The following is a 9875-nucleotide window of genomic DNA, read 5'->3' as shown; positions in this document are numbered from 1 at the left end:
TATTTTTAAACCATGTCATTTTTTAAAATACTTTTGGCTGTTTAATTTGTTTCATCTTACATTTATTTATGATTTCCTCCTCACTTCTACACTCTATTTCTGAAAAAAAGTTTGAATAATCACTCACTTAAACAAAAAGCCCTTACATTTCCTAAACTTATATCTATTTTTTCTCATGGAAAATATCCTAACCACATCAAGTAAGGTTTAGAAACTATGTATTTCTTGATGGGTTGTCTGAGTCACTGGTCATATCTTATTAGCAAACATCCTTATGGTTTTTGATTACCAGTTTATTATTAGTATCATAAAATTTGTATTTGTTCATTCAACACTTTAAACATTCTTTTATGACATCTTTCTGTAGGCCTTCCATTTGTCTATCATTGATCTATATTTTAAAATTTTAATTTTGTTTATTTTCATTTTTATTTGGCAGATGAAGAGATGAAGAAAGAAATTCAGTAACAGATATACACACAGAGACAGCCTCCATCTACTGGTTCACACAATATTTCCCAGAAGCCTGGACTGGGGCTGGCAGGTGCCAGGACTCAGAGCTCTGTGAGGGTAGCCCACATGGGTAGCAGAGACCTAAATAATTCAGCTAACACTGGCTGCTCCACATAATGCACATTAGTAGGAAGCTAGAATTGGCAACAGAACCAGTACACATGGGTTATAAATGTCCCAAATGCTATCTTTTCTTTCTAAGGATTTTTATTTATTTATTTGAAAGAGTTACACAGAGAGAGAAAGAGAGGTAGAGGCGGGTGGGGGGGGGTGTCTTCCATCCGCTGGTTCACTCCCCAGTTGGATGCTATGGTCAGAGCTGCGCCCATCCGAAGCCAGGAGCCAGGAGCATCTTCCAGGTTTCCCACATGGGTTCTGGGGCCCAAGGACTTGGGCCATCTCCTGTTGCTTTCCCAGGACATAGCAGAGAGCTGGATCAGAAGTGGAGCAGCAAGGACTGGAACTGCCACCCATATGGGATGCCGGCACTGCAGGCAGTGGCTTTACCCACTATACCACAGCGCCAGGCCGCAAATGCTATCTTAACCATGCAATGTGCCTTTGTTGATAAACATTTTTTTTCACTTTTATTTAATGAATATAAATTTCCAGTGTACAGCTTATGGATTACAATGGCTTCCCCCTCCCATAACTTCCCTCCCACCCACAACCCTCCCCTCTCCCGCTCCCTCTCCCCTTCCATTCACATCAAGATTCATTTGCAATTCTCTTTATATACAGAAGATCAATTTAGTATAAAGATTTCAACAGTTTGCACCCACATAGAAACACAAAGTGAAACATACTGTTTGAGTACTAGTTATAGCATTAAATCAAAATGTACAGCACATTAAGGACAGAGATCCCAAATGAGGAGCAAGTGCACAGTGGCTCTTGTTGTTGACCCAAGAAATTGACACTCTAGTTTATGGCGCCGGTAACCACCCTAGGCTGTCGTCATGAGTTGCCAAGGCTATGGAAGCCTTCCAAGTTTGCCGACTCTGATCATATTTAGACAAGGTCATAAAAGACAGAGTGAGGATAGTAACCAATGATCCTAAGAGTGGCATTTACCAGGTTTGAACAATTATACAGCATTAAGTAGGGAAGAGGACCATCAGTACACACAGGTTGGGAGTAGAGCCATTGGTGGTAGAGTAGGGGTTATGATTACAAAGGAATGAGGCCCAAGTGTGCTAGACAGGGTCTAGAACAAAGGACAGAGTCATTATTAGAGGAGCTAAGAAAGGTGCTGTCTAAGCTACAATTAAGTTTTCTGATTGAGAGGCAAATAGAACCTGACAGAAGGGGCTTGATAATAATCTGGTGTGCTTTAGGCCTTGTAAGTTAAGAGGCCCAGACCTATCTATCTCTTCACATGGGGTATATCCTAAGGGAGGTGTGAACCTCCTAGGGGAAGGCACTCTGTTGACTTTCATTACTTGGCTGGGCTGGGAGGAGAGCTGGCCAGGTAAAGGCAGGTGGCAGTTCTGCCTGCAATGTTGCTGACCCTACTTGACCATCCCCTCAGCTGCAGTGGTCACTTTGGAAGTTGGGCTGAGTGAAGGGCTTTTCAGCTTAGAGCCAATAAGATCTGTGGCTCTGACCTGGGCATCCTTCGACTCCAGGGCAGGTCCATTTCCAGTGATCCAACTCTTGGCAGAGCTGCCAGGGCTCTTCACAAGCTGACTTCTGCTGAAGCCCAGGCTTACCACATTGAAAGCCACTGCAGTGGACTGGGCTGTTGGGTCTCCTTGAGGGCAGATCACTGTACAGATCAGCCATTAATAGGCCTGCCACCCATTGCTTCTGATGCCTAGCTTTCTTTTCCTCCTGGTTTGTGTTAAAGCAGACCAGAGGATGCAAGTCAAGGGAGTGCCCATGTCCCATCTCTAATCTTCGGTGGCCTGAACTACAAGTCTATAGTCACAGGCATGTTCTGTAGTAATTTTTCTAAGGTAGACAATGCCCATGAGGAAAATTATATTCTCACTTTAAAACTTTCTTTCCCTTTGGTCTGAAAGGGAGGTTTTTCTACTTACTGTTTACTTCGCTGATGGCGAAGTGAATCTAGCTATGAGATTATTATTTAAGTTCTTATTTTGGCTCTGCTATTACAGAAAAATGTTAGCCATCTCTTTTATAAGGTCTAAAGATTAAATTGTGCATCCTACAGATTCCTTCATAATAGAATTAGTTTCCTACCTTGAAGAGAATAGAGAAATGAAAGAACAAGTTGGGCTTAGAATAGAGAAATGAGGGAGTAAGTCCTAGATCGCTTGCTGACAATAGCAATATTACATGAATACTTAGCAAACCGTTTCAACCATTAGATAACAACTTAAGAAAACATTTACCAGAAGGTCCAATGCCTTCTATAAATTTTAAGAATCATGTATTTGGAAACACCTCTTAAATATCTAACATGGTGTAGTTGTTTAACCAGTAAACTTAAGCACAACCATATAAAATGTTTTTAGTTTCTTTCTACCAACAAGTTTAAAACATGATACACAGATTCAGGTCACACAAATTAAAATGTATCTTTGATTGATTTTAGCAGCTTAAATTTATGGACAATCTTATCTATAAGCCATTTAAAATAAAACTCTTAATAAAATTTCCTATGTGGACATACAATATGTACACACATATAACATAGCATAATAGACCAATATAGCAATTTTAATAATAGCTTTTAAAATCTTTAACTCTTTTTGTAGATTGCCAATTGATTTGAATTGCTTTTTGTTTTTAGATTACTTTAACACATTGCTTTAACAGAGCATCAGAGTGTAATTCTATGTCAAAGAGAAATTGAGCTTCCTGTGATCTTTTGCTGTGAGGTTTCCTTCCTTTACCTTCTTTCATATTGGTGACCATGTTTCTGTGTTTCTGTGTGTAACACATCTTTAAGCATCTTTTGCAGGGGTGGATGAGTGGCAACAAATTCTTTCAGTTTCTGTTTGCTATGAAAAGTCTTAATTTCACCTTCATTCACAAATGAGAGCTTTGCAGGATATAATATTCTGGGCTGGCAGTTTTTCTCTCTTAGTACCTGGGCTATATCTCACCATTCCCTTCTAGCTTGTAGGGTTTCTGATGAGAAGTCAGCTGTTAGTCTAATTGGAGATCCTCTGAGAGTAATCTGGCGTTTCTCTCTTGCACATTTTAGGATCTTTTCTTTATGTTTCACTGTGGTGAGTTTGATTACAATGTGTCGTGGTGAGGATCTCTTTTGGTCATGTTTATTAGGGGTTCTATAAGCTTCCTGTACTAAGATGCCTCTGTCCTTCTCCAGACCTGGGAAATTTTCTGCTAGTATCTCACTGAAAATGCCTTCTAATCCTTTCTCCCTCTCCATGCCTTCAGGAACTCCTAGAACCCGAATGTTGGGTTTTTTAATAGTATCCTGTAGATTCCCGACAATATTTTTTAGATTTCTAATTTCCTCTTCTTTTCTTTGGTTTGCCTGTTTCCTTTCCTGTTCTCTGTCTTCTAAGTCTGATATTCTCTCTTCTGCTTCGCCCATTCTGTTTTTAAGGCTCTCTAATGTGTTTGTCATTTGATCTATTGAGTTCTTCATTTCATTGTGGTTTTTTGTCACTATCACAGTTTCATGTTCTACTAGTTGTTTCATTTCATTTTGATTCCTCCTTAATATTTCATTTTCACGAGAGAGATTTTCTATCTTGTCCATTAAGGATTTCTGTAGTTCAAGAATTTGTTTTTGAGAACTTCTTAATGTTCTTATCAATTTTTTGAGATCCGCTTCTTGCATTTCTTCGATCTCATCGTCTTCATAATCTTGAATTGGGGTGTCTTTTTCATTTGGGGGCGTCATAGTGTCTTCCTTGTTCTTGTTACCTCAGTTTTTGCGTTTGTTGTATGGGATGTTGGAGATATTTGGTTTCTTCACTGTGGTGTTTTTTCTTGTTACACTATGGCTCTATATTAAGTGGACTGTCTGCTTTTGGTGGAGCCTTAGAGGCTTGAGATGAGTGTGGACTGAGAGCTGTGTTTGGTTCCTCAGGGTTGAGGGTGTGTCAAAGATGACACTCCCAGGTTAGGCGTGGTAAATCTCTTTCTTTCTTTTTTTTTTTTTTTTTGAAACAAAAGGGAAGTAATTCCGCACAGCTGAACGTAATTGGAGGTAGTTAGCAGGCGAATGATATACCCACAGGAGCCAGAGATTGGAAGCTCTTTCCCAAGGACCACACAGGGAATCTCTGCTGCCCTCGGTGTGGGCTCCAATTCTCCCGCAGTGTCCCACTGGATTGCCAAGTTAGATCCTAATCTCCTGTTATTTCACCCCTCCCCCCAGAGTCAGGTTTTTCTGCTAGGCTCAGGGCTGGTGCAGACCTGAGGTCGCCCTGCTTATGACGTATGTCCAAAATGGCGCCTGCTTTTTGTCTTGCTCGCCTTGGAGGGGTGAGTGGAGAGAGAGAAACTCGTGTCCGTATCGGTCACTTTTTTTTTTTTTTCCCCTCTCTCTCTTCTAGTTAGCCTGGTGAACTTTTCCCCACGGAGTTTCAAGCCTCGTTCCCTCTAGTCTCCTCTTTCCGCTTGCCCGCTGGTGTCTCGGGCTATTGAGGTTTGGCTCACTTCGCGTTCCAGCGCTGGTGCGTTGAGTCTGCCGCTAGTGTCCTGAACTTGGTCTCCCACGCTCTCCACGCAGGTCCACTGTGAATCACTAGTTCCGGAAGAGTTTCCGCTGCTGTTTCTTCCCCTACTCTTCCTTGACCCTACAGTATCTCCGCTTTTATTAACCTGTGTGTCTTGCTGAACTATCAATGTGCTCCCTTCCTATTCCGCCTAAACATTTTTTTTTTTTTAAGGTAAACCATTCTTTCTTTTTTTTTTTTTTTTTGACAGGCAAAATGGACAGTGAGAAAGAGAGAGACAGAGAGAAAGGTCTTCCTTTTGCCATTGGTTCACCCTCCAATGGCCGCTGCGGCCCGCGCGTCGCGCTGATCCGAAGCCAGGAGCCAGGTGCTTCTCCTGGTCTCCCATGTGGGTGCAGGGCCCAAGCACTTGGGCCATCCTCCACTGCCTTCCTGGGCCATAGCAGAGAGCTGGCCTGGAAGAGGGGCAACCAGGATAGAATCCGGCACCCCAACCGGGACTAGAACCCGGTGTGCGGGCACCGCAAGGCGGAGGATTAGCTTGTTAAGCCACGGCGCTGGCTATTGATAAACATTTTAAGTGAATGAAATAAACTCTTAGAATTCATGCTAGGTTGTTAAGTAAACTTAATATATAAATGAACATATAAAGGATAATTGCATTTAGATTATAGTGAAGTTATTTAAAAATATTAGTAACTATATCTTTGATTTTATCTTTTATCTTCTGTAAGGAAACAAAAATAAATATGAAGTTCAAATGGTTGGAAAAAATGAGAGATGGAAGGTATACAGAAAGAAAAGATCTAATGATCATGTTAAAGTAGAGAGATTAAACTTAGGTTTAGAGCAGTTAAAGGACTTGCCTGAGATCACAAAATTTGGATTCCATTTGTCTGAATCCAAGAATGACTTTTAAACATAAATAAATATATGTCTTATGAGGACTTGTTCTACAATGTCAATTTAAATTCTAGATCTATTGAATGAAACTTGAGAAGAGTATATGATTTCAGTTATTATGCTCTTTTATCATGCTAATGTTTGCATTAGTATTGGGCATTTTTGTATGCATATTAGGTAGGCTTAATTGCTACTACACAAAGACTCCAAGATCTTTGCACATATAAAAGACAAGGTTAAATAGCATCTGAGTAATAATCTAGAGTTGGCCAGTTGATTCAAGAATAAGAAGTTGATCTAGTACAGTAGTAGCCCACCAGAAAGTCATATTCAGATTTTTTTCAACTTTTTTGACTTACCAGAATCTCATCCAAATGTGAGCCTTTGAAATTGAGAAAATAAAAAGAAAGCTATTGTTTTATAAAATGCTGTATGTGAATTATATAAATTACTTCTGATTTTATTTTGTTGGCAAAAATTGGACAGATGGCCACTTTAACTAAATGACTGATAAAAATTTTAGTTACCAGTTGAAGTTATATGGCACCCATGGAAATATACTGCTCTGATCTCTCTTTAAGAGAAGTTGCTATAAGGAGTGTCATTGGCTAATAACATTCAGTTGCTGCATTTTTGGTGTCACTGTGTCATTCAAGCCAATACCATGTTCTACCTGTCCAGTATCAAGAGAATCACTGAATTTAGAGAGGTATTAGAGCAAGCCCATTTTTGCTCAACTTGTTAATATTTCTTTTTTAAAATTTTTTAAATTTTTTAATTTTTTAATTTTTGACAGGCAGAGTGGACAGTGAGAGAGGGACAGAGAGGAAGGTCTTCCTTTTTGCCGTTGGTTCACCCTCCAATGGCCGCCGCGGTAGTGCGCTGCGGCCGGCGCACCGCGCTGATCCGATGACAGGAGCCAGGTGCTTCTCCTGGTCTCCCATGGGGTGCAGGGCCCAAGCACCTGGGGCATCCTCCACTGCACTCCCTGGCCACAGCAGAGAGCTGGCCTGGAAGAGGGGCAACCGGGACAGGATCGGTGCCCCGACCGGGACTAGAACCCAGTGTGCCGGTGCCACTAGGCGGAGGATTAGCCTAGTGAGCCGCGGCGCCGGCCCAACTTGTTAATATTTCAATGGGCAATAATCTTTTTTTTGGTTGAAGGTTCTTATCAGTTTTGCATCATTTTTTTCAGAGTTGCACTAAACGCTTAGACATTTATTGATTACCCTATCTTCCATTTTTCCTGTCACATGTCACATTTTATCATAGGATGAAGGTACTACTTGCCAACTCTTAACCTTTCTCCATTTAATATGAACGTTACATTTCTTTACATGTAATTTTGCCTTGGCTTTTGCTTCTAAGCAGATGAAAAGTGCCATAGGTAGTTACATGCCCCCCCAAAAAAATACTGTGTATTCAATTGAAAAAAGGGGACAGGTATAATGTATCCCAGAGGTATTTAGATATTCTTTATTCATCTGCTATTTTATTCCTAGAAATAGTCATACAGAAAATTTTCACTTATAATAAACACATTTACTGTGTCTCCAATAAGAAAATCCAAATTCATATCAGTTACTTCATCCATTTCAAACTCCAATAATTTACAATAATGTGATATCACTTGCATTCAGTCTACACATAATTCTGCAACTGATTAAGGGATGTGATTTTGTTGCAGCAACCTAACTTGCTACTTGAGTTGCCCACATCCCATATCAAAGCTCCTAGTTCAAGTCCTGGCTACTATTTCTTCCTGTTTATCATTCTGCAAATGCACATCCTGGGAGTCAGCAGCAGCTGAGTCACTGGCACCTGCATATGAGACCAAGATGGAGCTCCTGACTTCAACGTGGCCCAGTCCTGGCTGTTGTAGGCATTTGGGAATTGAACCGAGTGGTGGAAGATATCTCACTGTTTTTGTACCTTCCAAATAAAATTGAAAATATTTAAAAGAAAAAGTAAACATCTATTTTTGTCATCGTAAATATGCAATAATGGAATTAGAACTAGTTTAATACAATTAAAAGGTACCATTTTAAAAAGGAAGACTACAAATATGTTCAATGATCAATTAATGATAGGTAGAAATCAAGGAGAATCCTCATCTGTTATTAGATCAAGTTCTTTTTTTTTATTTGACAAGTAGAGTTAGACTCAGAGAGAGAGACAAAGAGAAAGGTCTTGGGAGCTGAGCCAAGATGGCGGAATAGTGAGTGCGCGCACTGATAGTCTAGGAAAAGATAGTTCAATAAAATTGGACTTACTGTAGTCTCAGGAAGAGGCTCGGGAAAAATTGCAGAGGAAACTCTTCCGGATCTAGTGGATGTGACACGCAGAACCTTTGGGGAGAACAAGAATGCACACGGTGTGGAAGACCAGCCGCAGAGTCTGCGCGCCAGCGCTGGAAGGGGAGGTGTGACAAAAACCTCGATAACCAGAGACATTGGAGAGGGAAAGGCAGAAAGAGCCTAGAGGGAATGAGGCTTGAAGCCCCACTGGGGAAAGTTCACCAGGCTGACTGGAGGAAAGAAAAAAAAAAAAAAACGAATAAATAAATGGAACTGGCACGGACACTAGCCTCTATCTCCACTGCCTTACAAAGCCGAGCAAGACAAAGAGCAGGCACTGGTTTGGACATATGTAAAGTGGCACCCACCATCAGCCAAGCAGAAAAACCTGACTCTGGTGGGGAGAAATAACAGGAGGTTAGGACCTAGTGAAAGTGTAGAGCTAACGAACTGAGACTGTGAAAATCTGAGGGTGGACAAGAGAATTCACCGAGTACACAAACTCGGTAACCTTGGCAACCAGGTGATAGACTGTGGAGAAATTTGAGACCACACTGAGGGCTGCATAAACCCTTTGTGTGGTCCCTGGGGTAGAGCAGACGAATACCACAGGGGTCAGATTTCATACATCAACTACCCTCAATTCCACTCAGCTTTGTGGAATTTCTTCCCTTGTGAGTCAAACAAAATAGAGAGCAAGCAATTGAGAGAAAAATCTGGGTGAGTCACCTTTGGCACACCCTTAACCCTGAAGAACCAAACAAAGCTCTATGGCCACACCCATCACAGCCTCTAAGGATCCATCAAAAGCAGGCAGTCCACTTAATCTAGAGTCATAGTATAATGAAAAAAAAACACCACAGCGAAAAACCAAAGAATATATTCAATATGCCAAACAAAAAACATAGAAACTGAGGTAACAAGAACAATGAAGACACTATGATGCCCCCAAATGAAAAAGACACCCCAATTCAAGATTATGAAGATGATTAGATAGAAGAAATGCAAGAAGTGGATCTCAAAAAATTGAGGAGAACATTAAGAAGTTTGCAAAAATAAATTCTTGAACTACAGAAATCCTTAATGAGCAGGATAGAAAATCTCTCTTGCGAAAATGAAATATTAAGGAGGAATCAAAATGAAATGCAGAAACTAGCAGAACATGAAACTGTGATAGTGATTAGAAATCATAATGAAATGAAGAATTCAATAGATCAAATGACAAACACATTAGAGAGCCTTAAAAACAGAATGGGTAAAGCAGAAGAGAGAATATCAGACTTAGAAGACAGAGAACAGGAAAGGAAACAGGCAAACCAAAGAAAAGAAGAGGAAATCAGAAATCTAAAAAATATTGTCAGGAATCTACAGGATACTATTAAAAAACCAACATTTGGGTTCTAGGAGTTCCTGAAGGCATGGAGAGGAAGAAAGGATTAGAAGGCCTTTTTAGTGAGATACTAGCAGAAAATTTCCTGGGTTTCAAGAAGGACAGAGAGATCCTAGTACAGGAAGTTCATAGAACCCCTAATAAATG

Source organism: Lepus europaeus, chromosome 10, assembly GCF_033115175.1.
Source record: "Lepus europaeus isolate LE1 chromosome 10, mLepTim1.pri, whole genome shotgun sequence".
Classification (NCBI taxonomy): Eukaryota; Metazoa; Chordata; class Mammalia; order Lagomorpha; family Leporidae; genus Lepus; species Lepus europaeus.
Note: the sequence above shows the minus strand (reverse complement) of the source record.